At 41.4% G+C, this 20042-nt stretch overlaps 1 non-coding gene and 1 pseudogene across 1 annotated transcript; one reads left to right on the top strand and one right to left on the bottom strand.

Moving 5' to 3' along the window:
• Window positions 1-3562: 3562 nt before the first annotated feature.
• Window positions 3563-3634, top strand: trnaa-ugc. The gene has a single exon. It is a non-coding gene; the product is annotated as a tRNA-Ala (tRNA).
• Window positions 3635-9377: 5743 nt separating this feature from the next.
• LOC116052982 lies at window positions 9378-18998 on the bottom strand (annotated as a pseudogene).
• Between the last annotated feature and the right edge of the window lie 1044 nt (window positions 18999-20042).

Below are 20042 nucleotides of genomic sequence, written 5' to 3'. Positions count from 1 at the left end.
AGAAGCACCCTATGGTAACAGAGAATGACTTTAACATGGCAAATCAATTAAACGATTTTTACTGTAGATTTGACACACATGATTTTAAAGCAGAACAGAATGACGCCATCACAGCAGTAAGAGACATGAAAGGTGTGGATATTGACATCTCTACGGATGATGTCAAATCTTATTTTAGACGTGTAAATCCCCGTAAAACTTGTGGACCTGATGGTATCAGCTGCAGGACACTAAAGGTGTGTGCTGATCAGCTGGCACAGCCCTTCCACAGGTTGTTTCAGCTGTCACTAGATACTGGTGTTGTTCCCAGTTTATGGAAAAAATCCCTAATAGTGCCTGTGCCTAAAAACAATAGACCTAAGGAACTCAATGACCTGCGCCCTGTTGCCCTTACATCTACAGTTATGAAATGTTTTGAAAAAATAATTTTAAAACAACTTCTCCATGAGGTTTCACCTCTTTTAGACCAAAATCAATTCGCTTATCGGGCAGAGAGAGGTGTTGAGGACGTGCTGCTATCTTTGATTAACAGCACTCAGGAGCACCTTGAGCATGCTAAGAGCCTGGTCAAGATTGTGTTCATTGACTTCAGCAGCGCTTTTAACACAATCCAACCCCACCTTCTGGTGAGAAAATTGGTGCATTTGGGAGTAAATCTCATGGATTTATGACTTCTTGACAAACCGCAGTCAGCAAGTCAGATTTAACTCATGTATATCATCCTCAAAAACTATAAACACAGGGGCACCACAAGGGTGCGTTCTGTCACCTATTTTATATACATTGTACACCAATAACTGTCAAGCATCCTCTTCAGCCCACACTTATTTTAAATACGCTGACGACACAGCACTGGTTGGTTTTTTAAAATCTGACATTTCTTCTGTGAATGAATTCCAGAGGGAATTACAGGGTTTTACTCAGTGGTGTTCTGATAATTTCCTTGAAATAAATGTGAAGAAAACAAAAGAGATGGTCATAGATTTTAACAAAAATAGAATTACAGCCCCCCCCTCTAAGATCAATGGTGAACTAGTAGAGAGAGTCTCAACCTACAAATATCTGGGAGTTGAAATTGACTCTAAATTAACTTTTAATGTATGTGCACTGAATAAAACTAAGAAAATGCACCAGCGGATGTTTTTCCTTAGGAAACTAAACACTTTTAGATTAGACAGACACATCCTTGTAATGTTTTACAAAAGTATCCTCCAGAGTGTTCTGTCTTTTGGCCTTATCTGTGTGTTTGGTAACATGCATGTTAAGGACCAAAAGAAATTGCAGCGATTGATCAAGATGGCCAGTAGGATCATCGGTATTGATCAGGTGTCGGCAGCTCAGTTGTACAATGAGCTTATTTTAAAAAAGACTGACCAAATCCTTAATGACCCTACTCACCCTCTTCACCATAAATTTATGAGAAGCAATAGGTCAACTGGTAGAATTTTACAACAGAGAATTAGAACAGAAAGGTACAATAAATCATTTGTGCCTACAGCGATCAGACTGTATAATGACCAAGCACATCACAGGCACTTTAATTCCGCACTAGCACTTTAACTGGATGGTAGATCTTAATTTTTCTTATTATTTTTAAAATGTTTAGCTACCTGATGATAATTTTATAGTCGTATTGTAAATGTCAGACGTCGGATTGTCTTTGTCTTTTTTGTAGTATTGTTTATTTTTTTTGTATTGTTATTGTTGATTTCTGTCATTGTCATTTCTGTAGTATTATTCTCCTCTCTATACATGCTTATTGGCTTGTCTGTGGTGTCTATATGTTTAGAGAATATGTTGTGACAAGGACGCGTAATGAATGACCACATGAATTTCCCCTTGTGGGATAATAAAGTTTACCTTGACCTTGACCTTGATGAATGTATGTTATAATGGGTCAGTTGTTGAGCCAGTAAGCCTATAAGTCAAATAAATCACAAAGAAAAGACACATTTAACAAGTTTGTGTTGACGAACAAAGAAAACAGTTTGCCGGTCAAGTAGAAATGTTTCAGCACCACGGACAGAGACAGCTGATGGACAGAGACAGCTGATGGACAGAAACAGCTGACGGACAGAGACAGCTGATGGACAGAGACAGCTGACGGACAGAGACAGCTGATGGACAGCTGATGGACAGAGACAGCTGATGGACAGAGACAGCTGATGGACAGAAACAGCTGACGGACAGAGACAGCTGATGGACAGAGACAGCTGACGGACAGAGACAGCTGATGGACAGCTGATGGACAGAGACAGCTGACGGACAGAGACAGCTGATGGACAGAGACAGCTGATGGACAGAGACAGCTGACGGACAGAGACAGCTGATGGACAGAGACAGCTGACGGACAGAGACAGCTGATGGACAGCTGACGGACAGAGACAGCTGATGGACAGAGACAGCTGACGGACAGAGACAGCTGATGGACAGCTGATGGACAGAGACAGCTGATGATGGACAGAGACAGCTGATGGACAGAGACAGCTGATGGACAGAGACAGCTGATGGACAGAGACAGCTGACGGACAGAGACAGCTGATGGACAGAGACAGCTGATGGACAGAGACAGCTGACGGACAGAGACAGCTGATGGACAGAGACAGCTGATGGACAGAGATGCACTCAATCAGTGCCACCCTATATAACTGACATGGCACTATTATATATATGTTTGATAAGAAGAGCTGGATTATCATAACATGAGATCATGTGCAGTAATTAGCTTCTTTCAGCTAATAATCTGCAATGAGTCACTTTGGGCCCCGTTCTCGTCAAGTGATGAAAGATCGGCGGCGTTTGAGGGGCCGCTAATTGGCACGGGGCCCTGGGGCGGCCGCACCCATGCACCCACGCACCCACGCCCCCACGCACCAACACACCCACGTACCCACACTATCTCTGCTACTGAATGAACTGTTTGCGAACAGGTTTGCCATAAAATGTAAAAAATATGTCAGTTTACAACTTGTTTCTGCTGCCCCCAAGTGGACAAAAGATCTGTTGCAGGTTGAAAGCTCTTCATGATTTCAGTAAATGAAATGACCAGTTAACACACAACGGATGGAGGGACTTAATTTAATTTAATGGATTCCATTTTGTTGCTTTTTTCAACACTTTTTGTATTTTTACTTTTTTTATTGTCAATAAACCTAATTTAAATGACATTACACCTCATTTTTTAGTTTACGAAAAGCAAAAATGATGCATAATACAATGTAAAAAACATGACTATAGGACTGTATACCCTAATAATATATGGGACTGTATGTAGTAATATTCTCACATTTCAAAATTAATAATAGTTGAAGGCTTTTTCGTCATGAATAGTCCAACTCCATTTGAGCTGCACAGGGTATTTTAATTGAGCTATTTTTCTGAGTTCCAAGCAGCATATTTCAAGAGAGCAGATATATTACTATACACCGTCCCAACCAGACAGTTGTTGCCTAATCTTAACTAGTTTCACAACGTTGACTACGTGATTAAAATGGTGCTTGATACGTTCAATAGAAGAGTCACTTGACCACAGCCTTAAACTGCTCCAGTGCTGCAGTAACTAGGGGATGTAGCTCAGTGGTAGAGCGCATGCTTTGCATGTATGAGGTCCCGGGTTCAATCCCCGGCATCTCCATCAGGTATTATGGTACAGTCTGTAAAAGAGATGCACAAGATATTACTCTGACCGGAGAAATGCACTTTACCCATGTCCTGCTGCAGCCTTGGCCACAGTGTATGAATGTCTGAGAATGGTGAATGGTTCCTGTACTATGTAAAAGTGCTTTGAGTAGAAAAGCGCTATATAATAGAAAGGTGATACATTTTGTTTTGGGAGTCTAAATCAACCTATATTGTTGTTTAGGTATGAGGACGTGTTAATCAGGTGGACAGATATATGACAATGTATACTATTAATACTAATATTCTTTCGAAACTGCTGGATGTGTAAATAATGAACTCAGGGGCGGAGCTTCATCACGGGGCCCTCTGCTACCAAGTCATTTTAAAATTAAAACCGTAAAAAGAGGTAAAATATCTGATGATCATTTATGGCGCATGCGCGAGCGGCGACACGGTCTTCTGCATGTCCTGTCAGCTGCGTTTTGTTTGTTTAATAATTGTTTTATTATCCGTCGGAATATCGACGACTTAATTAAGTTTTTACACAGATGATTGTTCAGGGTTCAGAATGAAGCTGAACCCAGCCATCCTGCTGGTGATCTTGATCACTTTTTTAACTAATCATGCTAAACAAGCCGCCGGGTACAACTACCTGGAAGCCCGAATCACCTACACACGAGACTTTCTGTTAAACCTTAAATCCCCTGCAACGCGTTTTCATCGCTGCTTCCATCTGAATGTGTCAGGGGTAACAACCCCAAAGCAAGGAAACGCGGCAGGAAAGGAGGAATACGGGAACGAGTGAAAAGACAACCCTACAGACAATCACTTCCATCTGTTATGCTCGGCAATGTCCAAAGCCTAAGGAATAAGGCAGAGGAGCTGCGGGCCTGTACTCAGCACCTCAGCGACTACCGGCAATCCTGCCTTATTTGCTTGACAGAAAGCTGGCTCACTGAGGTGGACCCTGACTCGTTGGTCGACCTAGAGGGCTATACACTGGTGAGGATGGACCGCAACCTGAACTCCGGGAAAAGGAAAGGTGGAGGTGTGTGTGTGTTTATCAACAATAAATATTGTAACCCTGGTCATATTACGATGAAGCATCAGATCTGCACGAAGGACATTGAACTTCTAGCGCTCTGCCTAAGGCCATATCACCTGCCTAGGGAAATACACCAAATCAGACTGTTTGTTGTGTATATTGCGCCCTCCGCCGATACATCGGCCGCTGCAACTACGATTCAGGAACTTGTAGCTAAAGCGGAGGAGGAGGCCCCCGACGCAGCTAATTTTGTGATGGGTGACTTCAACTTATGCAGTCTAAAGGAACATTTACCTACGTACCAACAATATGTCACCTGTTCTACGCGTAATGAAGCTTGCCTAGACCATTGCTATGGAAACATCCAGGATGCTTTTTATTCTAAGGCTCAGCCTGGTTTAGGGAACTCGGACCATAATATAATTAAGCTGATGCCTTCCTATGTGTCCCGACTACGGCGTGAGAAAGCGAAAAAGGTCGAGGTCAAATGCTGGTCTGCTGCTGCGACTGAGGCTCTTCAGGACTGCCTGGAGCGCACAGACTGGAATGTAGTTACTGACGGGACTGACAACGTCAATGACGCAGCGTTTGCTATTTCGGGGTATGTACAATTCTGTGAGGACACAATCATCCCCCGAAAGACTATTAAGATGTTTCCAAATAACAAGCCCTGTGTCACTCCAGAGTTAAAGCAACTCCTTAATGAGAAAAAACACCTGTTTAAATCAGGAGGAAGTAGAGAAGAGAAAAGGATAGTGCAGAAAAAGATTAAAAGCAAGATCAATGACTGCAAAGCAGCATACAAACATAAGTTAGAAAGCTTTTTCAAAAATGATGTTAGGAGAGCCTGGCAGGGAGTCCAATCTATTACAGGATACAAGCCCAAGAAGCACCCTATGGTAACAGAGAATGACTTTAACATGGCAAATCAATTAAACGATTTTTACTGTAGATTTGACACACATGATTTTAAAGCAGAACAGAATGACGCCATCACAGCAGTAAGAGACATGAAAGGTGTGGATATTGACATCTCTACGGATGATGTCAAATCTTATTTTAGACGTGTAAATCCCCGTAAAACTTGTGGACCTGATGGTATCAGCTGCAGGACACTAAAGGTGTGTGCTGATCAGCTGGCACAGCCCTTCCACAGGTTGTTTCAGCTGTCACTAGATACTGGTGTTGTTCCCAGTTTATGGAAAAAATCCCTAATAGTGCCTGTGCCTAAAAACAATAGACCTAAGGAACTCAATGACCTGCGCCCTGTTGCCCTTACATCTACAGTTATGAAATGTTTTGAAAAAATAATTTTAAAACAACTTCTCCATGAGGTTTCACCTCTTTTAGACCAAAATCAATTCGCTTATCGGGCAGAGAGAGGTGTTGAGGACGTGCTGCTATCTTTGATTAACAGCACTCAGGAGCACCTTGAGCATGCTAAGAGCCTGGTCAAGATTGTGTTCATTGACTTCAGCAGCGCTTTTAACACAATCCAACCCCACCTTCTGGTGAGAAAATTGGTGCATTTGGGAGTAAATCTCATGGATTTATGACTTCTTGACAAACCGCAGTCAGCAAGTCAGATTTAACTCATGTATATCATCCTCAAAAACTATAAACACAGGGGCACCACAAGGGTGCGTTCTGTCACCTATTTTATATACATTGTACACCAATAACTGTCAAGCATCCTCTTCAGCCCACACTTATTTTAAATACGCTGACGACACAGCACTGGTTGGTTTTTTAAAATCTGACATTTCTTCTGTGAATGAATTCCAGAGGGAATTACAGGGTTTTACTCAGTGGTGTTCTGATAATTTCCTTGAAATAAATGTGAAGAAAACAAAAGAGATGGTCATAGATTTTAACAAAAATAGAATTACAGCCCCCCCCTCTAAGATCAATGGTGAACTAGTAGAGAGAGTCTCAACCTACAAATATCTGGGAGTTGAAATTGACTCTAAATTAACTTTTAATGTATGTGCACTGAATAAAACTAAGAAAATGCACCAGCGGATGTTTTTCCTTAGGAAACTAAACACTTTTAGATTAGACAGACACATCCTTGTAATGTTTTACAAAAGTATCCTCCAGAGTGTTCTGTCTTTTGGCCTTATCTGTGTGTTTGGTAACATGCATGTTAAGGACCAAAAGAAATTGCAGCGATTGATCAAGATGGCCAGTAGGATCATCGGTATTGATCAGGTGTCGGCAGCTCAGTTGTACAATGAGCTTATTTTAAAAAAGACTGACCAAATCCTTAATGACCCTACTCACCCTCTTCACCATAAATTTATGAGAAGCAATAGGTCAACTGGTAGAATTTTACAACAGAGAATTAGAACAGAAAGGTACAATAAATCATTTGTGCCTACAGCGATCAGACTGTATAATGACCAAGCACATCACAGGCACTTTAATTCCGCACTAGCACTTTAACTGGATGGTAGATCTTAATTTTTCTTATTATTTTTAAAATGTTTAGCTACCTGATGATAATTTTATAGTTTTTTTTTTTTTTCGTATTGTAAATGTCAGACGTCGGATTGTCTTTGTCTTTTTTGTAGTATTGTTTATTTTTTTTGTATTGTTATTGTTGATTTCTGTCATTGTCATTTCTGTAGTATTATTCTCCTCTCTATACATGCTTATTGGCTTGTCTGTGGTGTCTATATGTTTAGAGAATATGTTGTGACAAGGACGCGTAATGAATGACCACATGAATTTCCCCTTGTGGGATAATAAAGTTTACCTTGACCTTGACCTTGATGAATGTATGTTATAATGGGTCAGTTGTTGAGCCAGTAAGCCTATAAGTCAAATAAATCACAAAGAAAAGACACATTTAACAAGTTTGTGTTGACGAACAAAGAAAACAGTTTGCCGGTCAAGTAGAAATGTTTCAGCACCACGGACAGAGACAGCTGATGGACAGAGACAGCTGATGGACAGAAACAGCTGACGGACAGAGACAGCTGATGGACAGAGACAGCTGACGGACAGAGACAGCTGATGGACAGCTGATGGACAGAGACAGCTGATGGACAGAGACAGCTGATGGACAGAAACAGCTGACGGACAGAGACAGCTGATGGACAGAGACAGCTGACGGACAGAGACAGCTGATGGACAGCTGATGGACAGAGACAGCTGACGGACAGAGACAGCTGATGGACAGAGACAGCTGATGGACAGAGACAGCTGACGGACAGAGACAGCTGATGGACAGAGACAGCTGACGGACAGAGACAGCTGATGGACAGCTGACGGACAGAGACAGCTGATGGACAGAGACAGCTGACGGACAGAGACAGCTGATGGACAGCTGATGGACAGAGACAGCTGATGATGGACAGAGACAGCTGATGGACAGAGACAGCTGATGGACAGAGACAGCTGATGGACAGAGACAGCTGACGGACAGAGACAGCTGATGGACAGAGACAGCTGATGGACAGAGACAGCTGACGGACAGAGACAGCTGATGGACAGAGACAGCTGATGGACAGAGATGCACTCAATCAGTGCCACCCTATATAACTGACATGGCACTATTATATATATGTTTGATAAGAAGAGCTGGATTATCATAACATGAGATCATGTGCAGTAATTAGCTTCTTTCAGCTAATAATCTGCAATGAGTCACTTTGGGCCCCGTTCTCGTCAAGTGATGAAAGATCGGCGGCGTTTGAGGGGCCGCTAATTGGCACGGGGCCCTGGGGCGGCCGCACCCATGCACCCACGCACCCACGCCCCCACGCACCAACACACCCACGTACCCACACTATCTCTGCTACTGAATGAACTGTTTGCGAACAGGTTTGCCATAAAATGTAAAAAATATGTCAGTTTACAACTTGTTTCTGCTGCCCCCAAGTGGACAAAAGATCTGTTGCAGGTTGAAAGCTCTTCATGATTTCAGTAAATGAAATGACCAGTTAACACACAACGGATGGAGGGACCTAATTTAATTTAATGGATTCCATTTTGTTGCTTTTTTCAACACTTTTTGTATTTTTACTTTTTTTATTGTCAATAAACCTAATTTAAATGACATTACACCTCATTTTTTAGTTTACGAAAAGCAAAAATGATCAATTATTTCGACCAATACTTAAGATCAGAGGATGTTGAGGGAATCACAGAAGGTCAAAGTTTGGTCAGGATGCTGTTTTAAAACCATTTAAACAATTTTTTTTCAAATGCTATAAAATAAAACACCCACAATTCAATGGAAGTAATTATTAATTTGACTTGCGAAGAACGTTGTATGTGTTCAAATACAACGTACATGCACGCATCCAAGTTATTTGGGTGAAAGAAACCCATATTTCTGATATAAAAAACTTCAAAGTTTTTTGTCAAGGACAACACAAGGGTTAAAACATTGCTCTACTGCACCCCTAGTGGTAAAATAAACTCCAACAGGTATGTGTGACTTGCTAAATTGCTCTGAATTAAAAATGTGTATCATACAATGTAAAAAACATGAATATAGGACTGTATACCCTAATAATATATGGGACTGTATGTACTAATATTCTCACATTTCAAAATGAATAATAGTTGAAGGCTTTTTCGTCATGAATAGTCCAACTCCATTTGAGCTGCACAGGGTATTTTAATTGGGCTATTTTTCTGAGTTCTAAGCAGCATATTTCAAGAGAGCAGATATATTACTATACACCGTCCCAACCAGACTCTACGCACCCCATCCCACCACGCTGAGCTTCAGCAGGTATCTCCTGACGTAGGTGTTGAAGACTCGGACTAGGAGAAGGTAGAGGTGGAAGCCTTCCAGAGCCGCCCAGCTGAAGGTGGCCAGCAGGGACCAGTGTAAAAAGAGACCCAGACCTTGGCACACCCAGCCCTCCTCGTTCTCATTCAGCTGCCACACCCAGAAGCTGCACAGCAGGAAGGTGAGATGGAGGCAGAGCAGCGCTCCTGCTAGTTGCAAATGCACTTCAATAGCCTTCTCTGGATGCCGACGTCTAAAAGGAAAAGAATATATTATGGTCATTTTTCTATTGCCTATTTGGCAGATACAGTACTATATATGGCCATTACTGACCTACATTCTACAGATACTTTCACCTCAACATAGTCCTATGGGCCCAGTGGACCTCGGACTGATGCAGTGTGCCAACCCGGTCTCACGCCAGTTCGTGAAATGGTCACGTTATTTTGATTTATTGATTTGTGTACAGGACACGATTTTCTTGTTTATTTCGTGTACAGGTCACGATTTTTGAACGTGACCATTTCACGAACTGCCATGACACTGGACTGCTCTCGGGGACGCAACAACGGGGACATGAAACGCCACAACAGGGAAATTAAACGCCACACTCCGGCCACAACAACGGGACGGCTGTGGTTAGGAAGAGTTTGTTCAACCTTGTTTTAGATTAGGTATCGTTTCTTTTGAGTAGTAAGGGTGGACTGCCAGGTGTGTTAATCCTGTTTTCTCCTGTTTAATTAGTTAGGTAGGTAAGTCTTTTGTCATTCTTTTTGCCATTTTGTTTGTTAGGTTAATTTCTTAGCTTCTAGATAGAATTGTTTTTTTGTTGGTTATTTTGGTGGTAGTACACCCTGAAGCCTTGTATAATTTACCTATATCTATATATTTTCTTTTTAATGTAAAATAAATAAGTTTTTCTGACATTCAAACAAATAATTGTTTGTGGCTACTTGGGAGACAGGGAGTAGGCCATTGTATAGGCCTACTGTATTTACCTGACAGAGAACGCTGCAGATTCAGAATGTTATCACAAAATATCATAATGAAAACGTGGAATAATCAGACATTAGCGTCAAGGACTCTAACTAACTAACACTAACTCTAACATTAACTCTATGTAACTCACCCACTGGCAAAGTGGAATAGATCTGTTGAACTTGTAACCCATAATTACATCCATTTTGCACACCTTACAGCAGTTTGCACATTGTATTCATTTGTGTTTGTGTACTGCTGCGATGACATGAATACCCCCCCGGAACAAATAAAGTATCCATACAGTGTGATTACATAGTCAAATTACATCAGTTAATGCTTCAGGATCTTCAACGAGATTACTGAACCTCATATTGAGTAGAGATAAACGTGTGAAATAATCCAATAATAACACATATATAACACAACACGTAATGCTTCAGTTCCATGACAGGAAGTCATAATGTCATCATCTCTGTTAGACTATCATTACAGGAATCTTTTCATATAATTCATCCCAGACTTATGGGAATAATAATTTGAAGTCAGACTTTAAAACTCACTGTAGACATATATAGAGGATCAAGCTGATGACTGTGAAGAAGATGGAGAGCGCTGATCCAGTGCAGGTGATGTAGCTCAGGTTGACAGCATCACTTTCTCTCACTGATAACACAGGGTTCTGGCTGGGAAAAGAGACAATACACATTCAATTTAAAGTGCTCATATTCTGCTCATTTTCAGGTTCATAATTGTATTTAGAGGTTGTACCAGAATAGGTTTACATGGTTTAATTTTATATTTTAGTTGTACTGCACATTGCTGCAGCTCCTCTTTTCACCCTGTGTTCAGGTCTCTGTTTTAGCTACAGAGTGAGACCTCTCACTGCTGTAACATCTTTGTTGGCAGTCACACATGCTCAGTAGCTAGGTAAGATCACATGATCAGTAGCTAGGTAAGATCACATGATCAGTAGCTAGGTAAGATCACATGATCAGTAGCTAGGTAAGATCACATGATCAGTAGCTAGGTAAGATCACATGATCAGTAGCTAGGTAAGATCACATGATCAGTAGCTAGGTAAGATCACATGAGCTAGCTAGCTGTTGTGTGTGTGTTAATTTTACCACAAGCACAGCAAAGAAGCCCATGTGGTAGCAGCTGCAAATAAATTCATCTCCGCTGTCATCGGTATCACAGCCCTCTGTGCTCCAGCTACCTAAAAACACACACACACACACACACACACACACACATACATACAATATGATGTTTACATATGAGTTCCTCTTTTAATTTGGTAGCAAAAAGACTGGCTTAGAGCTGAAGATCTTCTGTGTGTGTGTGTGTGTGTGTGTGTGATCAGTCTCCAAAAAGTCCAAAAAGTTCCTCAGAACACCGAAGAGACGAGACGTAATACGTCTCCATAACAGCAGGCGGCGCTAATCTGTATTGTCGCCCAAAAATGAAAACCGGCAGCTGATTGGACGAACGCGCCACGTGGGTCTGGTTTCTCCGGAAATTCAATGGCGGCTTGTTCAGAATACGATCTCATATTGTACTAAAATAGTTCACCGAAACGTGTTTCTGAAAACATTTTAAGAGAGAAATAGGCCGTGCAGTTGCTGAATCTGTCTTCATTTCAGATCAACAAAGGTCAGTTTAAAAGATCTTCATCAGATTTTGAGAGACTCTAGTCACGCTCATCATTTCCTGGTTAGCTCTCCACCAATCAGATGGGTCATTGAGTCTGACTGCCGGCAGTGCCCGCCCCGCTGATTATACATGTCAAATCGGCCAAAATGAAGGCCGACGGCCCCTCGGACGGATGACGGCACGGAACACACCGACCAGACTCGAGTCACCGACCTCGCCAGACGGTCCGACGGCCGATTATCAGCCCGGTGTGTCAGCGCCTTTAGTTGCAGCTGAGGAGGAGTTAATAGTCTGTGGCTCAAATGTGACTGACCTGGAATAAAGTGCTGTTGATCACAGTGGCCACCAGCAGTCCGTCCCTGTCAGGGGCAAATCCTCTACTCCTCTGGAGAGCCAAGGCTGGGATGTAAACGCTGTGTTCAGGAGTGGGACTCACTTCAACCTAAAAACATGCAAAAAAAGTATGGAAATGATATATCTAAAGAAATTAACTTATTGTTGATTATTTTAATTGCTCAGAGGACAGTCTGAGCAAACTGTCCTCTGAAAAAACAGCCAACAAACGTTGTTTCTTCAACCAGCAAGAACGACTCATATTTACGTTGAAAATGGCAGCGCTCTCTAGTGGCTGTGGTGATTATGACGGGGGCAAAGCATGACTTAAAATGACGAGTGTAAGAGCGTCAAAATCGATGTACGGGATGGGTCGAACAAACATAGGATTTTTATTCAGTTTAATGAAACGTGTTTCTACGTTTTGTCGGGGCTGAACTTGGCACATGATCTTTTTTTAAACCTAACCAGTGGTGGAGGAGGTACTGAATCTCAGTACTTAACACGAGGCAGGATATTTGTAATCAATGCATCCAAAAGTCTCAGGATGAATCACACTTATTCATTTCTAACCGTGAAAACAAAGAGCATCACTGCACAGGAGAAACTACAATGAGAGACGTGCAACTGTTTGTCAGTGGTGGAGGAAGTACTCAATCTCAGTACTTAAGTAAAAGTACAAATAACCAGAGACATATTTACTTTAGTAAAAGTAGAAGTACCACAATGGCAACCCTACTTAAGTAAAAGTTAAAAGTACCTGATTTTAAATGTACTTTAAGTATTAAAAGTAAAAGTACTTGCATAACAATTTATTCTCTTAATGTCTATATTCTAATAATTAAAAAAACAGTATGGGCTGTGGCATTTTAATTAAGTTAGTTTTAGGTTAATGTAATTGTGCTTACTGTGGCCCAGTTTACATTCTGACTTACAATTCTGGTTATCTATCAGGGTGATCTGCATGAAGCTCGACTTTGCATTATTACCCACGGGACAGTGAAGTGTTTTTAAGATAAATATACTATGTGAACGGATGCTTCACATATGACCAAGCAGAGCAATGGGTGCAGCAGCAGTACCAGGAGCGGTACGCGCCTGGCCAATAAACGCTATTGAAGGGCGGGTCTTGGTGTGGCCATAGTGGGATTTGTAATATCGCGAGTGTCATCGGGAGCTGGACGGCCACTGCTGAAGGCTTCCCTGCAGACTGCAAACTTGTGACGGTCAGGAAGAAGTTTTGGCGGGGGGAAAAACTGATCAGAAAATGTAACGGAACGCTGTAGAAATGTAGTGGAGTAGAAAGTATAGACAATTGCTGCAAAATGTAATGAAGTAAAAGTCAAAAGTATGCACTATTGATTCTACTTAAGTAAAGTACAGATATGTGAAAAATGTACTTAAGTACAGTATTTGTACTTCGTATTTGTACTTTCCACCACTGAACTTAACCAAGTAGTTTTCTCTCATTCTTATTTATTCTCATTCTTTATTTTATAAAGGACAACACACATTAATCAACATTTCATCCAGCCGGCTAATTCTTAACTGTAGTCCTTTGGCCAGATGATTTTAGACCAGAGTTTTAGTGCCTATACATAAACAAGTAGTTTTTGTGCCAAACCTATCCAAACTTTGAACATTTCACGTTAACGTGTTTTGAAACGTGACTGTTACTGTGGTTTAGATATAAGGACAGAAAACGCTCCTGTGGGTCGTATTTCCTGCCATCACTAGGGGCGCTGATGACAACTAATACTTTTTTTAATACTTGTTTTGCTTATTATTAGTACATTTCATACAACAACTTGAGATGGACCTGATAAGACAAGAGCTGGGAGCTACCCAAAAATATCCTCACCTTTTCATACCAGCTGACCCTCCAATGAATGAAGTTCGGCATCTGTCCGCCTCGGCTTCTCACCCTACAGCTTGTAATGCTGTCCTCATAGCACCTACCAACACATAGTTCACATATTTCAGCAATCCAAACACTTACATAAACTTGAATAATCATTGATTTTAGGTGAACAACCAACACAACTAAGTTGCCTTTTGTCATTTTGACATGATTTAAAATGATTACTTTACACAGTCATGTATGGATTGTATACCACATTGTCCGGTGAAGCCATTTCCAAAAACACTGTGGTAGAGAAATGCCCGGTCATGTTTAGTTCCTGAAAAGGCTGACACACTGGTTCCTCCAACAACAATATAAGTTATGATAATTGGGTAATTGTTGTTGTTTATGTACACGTTTTGTTTTAAGGGTCTCACAATCATGTCGGAGATATCCCAGCATGCATTAGGCAAGGCATGACAGCTTTATTTGTATAGCACATTTCAGCAACAGGGCAAATCAAAGTGCTTTACATAAAAACGATTAAAAAAAAACAGTTAAAAATATAAAAGCAGATAAAATACGAGATTACTTTTACTCTCCTTTTCCCATTGTGCCAAATATTTAATGGTTAACTTGTTAGGGTTGTGTATGTTCTGTTTCCTGTTTTATTTTGAAGTCTCTGTTTTCTCCCTTGTCTTGTCTGGCTTTACTTCCTGTCTTGTGTTTTCCCGCCTGTTTGATTGTTCTGCCACCTGTTGTGTCACCTGTCCCTCGTTTGTCCTCGTTACCTGGTTTATTTAGTCTCTGTTCTGTCTTTGTCTCTTGTCGGATTATTGTGTGCTGTTCAGTGTAGCTCGTCAGCCTTTGTCAGTGGATTGCTTGCCACTGTTCCTGTTTTGTATTGTTGCCTGTTTCCTGTTTGGGGGATTTTGCCTGTTGTTACAGGACACCTTCTGTTTGGACTTTATGTATTAAAATCCTTGAGCTTATTCGTGAGTTTGCCGTCTCTGCACTTGGGTCCTACATCCTTTGAAACCATAACAACCGTAACTATTTTCAGGAAAGCTAAAATTTGATGATCAATATTCTAATTCAATAAATCTAAGTCATTATATCCACTATTGGTCCCTCTGGGACGTGTGTCTTACTCTGTTTGCCACCCATTCTGGCGTGGAAAGTACTTTATTTGCATCTTAAAATATAGTCGTCACTATAAGTCTTAGTTTCTTTCTTGGAAAAACTTTGCAAAAACCGTTTAGGTTAGACAGCAGCAAGCAGCCACACTTATTCATTAGTGTAAGAGAAGGATATATTGTTCAATAAGAGGAGAGTAAGATCTACAGTATCAGCTTTATATGTATGAGTATGAGTTACCTGGTCCAGGGGACATCACCCGCTAGACAGTCAGGGATGACATTTTCACAGTAGCCTGTCAGGGGGACAGAGAAAGAGAGAGAAAGAGTCAAAGATAGTACAATATATGGATCTAGGTCTACCAATGCAATAAGATAAGTGACATGTACTCAGGGAAACTGTGACTTTTAGTGTCGCACAACTGGTTGGGTAAGAGTCCCTAACGCTGTATATCAGGGGACCATTGATTTTTTTTTCTCTCGATGTGAAAATCTACGACCTTAATATTATATTCACAGTTCAAATGGTACTCACTTCATGAGCACACAGCCATAAAATACACAACAAACGTGAAAAACTTACAGACAGCTTGGGCCGTAGAAAACCATGCAAGTGTGACTAAAGACAAAGTAATCCACATCGCGTCTCCGTGATCCTCAAACAGACGTGATGTGACTGCTCCCTGCACAGCGGTGTTCTGCTTGATGATCAGGGAGTTTCACATGGTGGTGGCTGAGTGGGGGTGGAGAGCTGATAGGGATGAGAAGTGATTCATATTTTTTTTATTTATTTATTTATTTAACAAGGTAGGCCGTTGAGAACAGGTTCTCATTTGCAACGGCGACCTGGGCAAGAAACGCATAAGCGTGCAAGACAACATACAGTTTCACATTCAATACAATACAGGAATACAGAATACAAAAGGCTACATAAAGTGTAAATTAAGTAGGCATTACAAAACTGGTGCAAAGGGAGGTGTAAGTAAGATTAAGGATATGCAAAAGTGATATGGTCATAACACAATATACATGAATAGACAGTCTATATAAATGCTGAGATGTAGTGAAGAGCCAACAAAACAAAACAAAAACAGTTAGTGCAAATTATGATCTCGTTAGTGATGTTGATCAGTTATAATGCAAATATATATATATATATATATATGTGTGTAAATGCTGAGATGTAGTAAAGAGTCAGTATACAGATATATGCAGATTGTGGTGTACAAAAATTGTGTGACAACAAAGGCTGGAGGAATGACAGTTGAGCAATACCTGGGCAGATGAACAGTGCAAAAGGGCGTAAACAGAATATGATAGCAATGCAGGTGTAGATGTGCATGTGTGCAAATATGCAATGGGGCGTGACTGAGGTAATGGATTGCAGTAATGCAATAATGCAATAGGGGTGGGTTGCATTAACCTCTTAAGTGTCGGCTGAATTTTGAGCTTTTTGGTCTAAACGACATACCCAAATTAAAAGTGGCACAGCTCCCATATACTTTGACACTCAGGGATGTGCCTGGTATCACTGGAAAGAAAACACTCTCGAGTTTTTGTTACAAGTGTCAAGGTGATACTAGGCCTTACTGACACAGAGTTACAGAGGCTAGAATGGAGGGTTTCTATTTCCGTTCAAGTAATTCATCTGTAAACTGACTAAAATACACTGCTGTAAACACATCTAGTGAGATACAGACAACACAATGTCATAGCCACATGTCTTAGCTTACTACAGAAAAAGGTGTGAAGTCAAAAGACTCAAAAATGGATTTATATGACTGTTTTTCTACAGATATGTCTATGCGTTTTTGTTTTGTGCCATTTGGAGTCTCCAAAAGGACCTTTGGTTACCAAGCCTGCATGCTGAGTTTAAAAGGGTTATAACTTTTGAACCCCTTTGCCTAGCAACATAATCTTGGTATCTAATGAAAGCTTACACTCTGAGGTATTTCGCTGTGTATTTGGAGTTGATGTCAGTCATTTAGGCACAACATTACATAAGCATAACCACACAAAACCCATATTTTCTTCCATTCCGCCTGAGAGATTTTGATAAAAAAGGGCAAACAAAGTGCACTGGCAAGGTTTTTTATATAGAAATATTAGAAAATTGAAAAACTAAACTGTGCAGAATACAAAAACACACACATGAATGAAACAAAAACTATTTACATGAACGAAGAGCCTGAGTCATAATCAAGTGTATTATAGATGTAAAAATATTAGAAAATTACAAAACTTAAGTGCAAAATACAAGAACACACATGAATGATAAAAAACTATTTACATAGTGGACCACGGATGCAAATTAGCTATAGAGCTAACTCCGGTACAGGGTACAGTGTCACACAAACTTCTGTTTTGAAGTTAGAAATTGTTCAGGGTGTGCCATGTGTCGTAACAGTCCCTGGTTATTGTAAAACACAGGCACACATCACAGGAGGAGCATTTCACTGTGGTCCTCTGGTGGCAGTGGACACACCTCCTCCGACCTACGGTGCCATCCTGTGTAAAATTCACAGGTTTGTGTAAGGCACCTGGGGGAGCAGGAGGGGGTGGCTGTGGAGGGGCTGTGGTGGTAGACCCAACCGCTTTCAGCTCCATCACCAGGGTCTCGCGAAATGCCTTGTGCGACATCACCTTCTCCTGCCTTGCAATGGCCATCTCCTTGTAAAGGATGAAAGTGTTGACGATGGCGATGTCGATGAAGTGGAACAGGAAAGACCGGTACCACTTCTTGGTCTTGTGCTGTATGGTGTAGTAGCCAATCAGGGCATCAGACAGGTCCACACCACCCATGTTCCTGAGTAGAGAAACAAATATAGGAAAAGGAACATAGCCATTATATTACACTGATATTGATGCATTGACATGATATCAAAATTCAATTCAAAGAGTTGAAATTATGAAAACACTGTACATACCTGTTGTAATCCTTGATGGCTGGTGGGATGGAGACATCCTGTACAGACCACTGCCCATCTGCCCCCTTGATCCTTCTCTGGACCGTATCCTCTCCATGTGCTGCGTGGATTGTGGAACACATCAGCACATCCCTGGTGTCCCTCCACTGAACAAACACCACGGGCCCCTCAAGGATCCAGCGAATGGTGCCCCGGGGAGCCTTCCTCTCAAGCCCGCCTGGCCTGTCCTTGGGGAACCCAATACGCTGTTGGCGAATGGTACCGCAGGCCCAGATCTTCTTTGCCAGCAGGTCGCGAAAGAGATCTGGGCTTGTGTAAAAGTTAACCACAAATAACTTGTAGCCGGTACCAAGCACCTGTGTATTCACAAGCTGCATTACGGAGTCATAACTGAGCCCCTTGACAATTTGTGATCCTTTGCCTTCGTACACGAAGAAGTCCCAGGTGTAACCATTGGTGGAATCCGCCAGCACAAACAGCTTATAACCCCACTTCACAGGGCTTTGGATGCGACCATCCTCTCATCAATGGAAACACACTGGCAGGGGTGGTAATTCGCCATGCACACCTGGCTAACCTCATGGTACATTGGCTTAATTTTACAAAGCCTGTCGTACCCAGCGGTGCCCCTTTTTAGGTTGTTGGCAACGTCGTCGGCAGGGTCACTGAGGTGGATGGTGCGCGAGATGGCTTTGAACCTGCGCCCTGACATCACACTCGATAGAAAAGAAAAGGCGTATAGTATGTATAGTATGACATCATGTCTGGCATGGTGATCCTCTGAAAGGTGTCTGGGTGTTCAGTTTCTCCAAACTTGTTGGAATTGTTCACAATGACTGGTCATGAACAAACTAAATAACTGTAGAACTGTGTATTGTAAACCACCCACGAGCTGGCTACCAGGTGTGTTATCATATATATTATATATATATATATATATATATATATATATATATATATATATGTCGTCAGACTTTACACAACAAACGTGACACCCAAAGTGTAGCGTTAGAAGTCTCGCGTGAGAAGTGAGAGTTGAAAAAATGTCCGGAAGTGAACTATTGTTTACCGTTTTTATGTCGTAATTCGGTCAGAAACGTCAAGATTGTGAGGCGAACAGCTCGTTTTAGATATAATGGCTTGGATATTCCATTTCCTTGGACTCTTGGGGATTTATGAAAACAATTTGTTTTGGACAATTTCGCCGAAGTGGATAAAGGGAAGAATGTGAAGGTATGTAAGCACACTTGAATCGGCGCTGTCCTTTTCAGTGAACTAACAACTAGATTACAGTTTTATGACTGCTATAAATCATCTTATGCTTTGTGTGTGGGCTTAATGGAATCCTGAGAGTTTAAGCTTTCAATCAATGTGCTGCATGACCGTATATTTTGAAGATTTAATGCTTTAAAGCTACAATGAAGTTTATGCAGCGTCACTTTCGAGCGGAACTGTACCGTACACGGTACAGTGACCTTTAAGCATGAATGATGGAGAACGGTTAGCACGTACAGTGATCTGACAGGAGCTCAGACAGACGTACTTTGAAGGCAGTTAGTGGGATAAGGGTTTTAAGTTTCAGGGTTTTTTGAAATGCATTCCAGTCATTTGCAGCTGAGAACTGGAAGGAGTGGCGGCCAAAGGAGGTGTGGGCTTTAGGGGTGACCAAGGAGATGTAACTGCTTGAGCGCAGGTTGCGGGCGGGAGAAGCTATAGTAACCAGGAGTGTAGGTACAGCGGGGCTTTGCCCAGCAAG

Source organism: Sander lucioperca, chromosome 6 (assembly GCF_008315115.2).
Source record: "Sander lucioperca isolate FBNREF2018 chromosome 6, SLUC_FBN_1.2, whole genome shotgun sequence".
Lineage (NCBI taxonomy): Eukaryota > Metazoa > Chordata > Actinopteri > Perciformes > Percidae > Sander > Sander lucioperca.
This window is presented reverse-complemented; position numbering and strand designations above follow the sequence as displayed.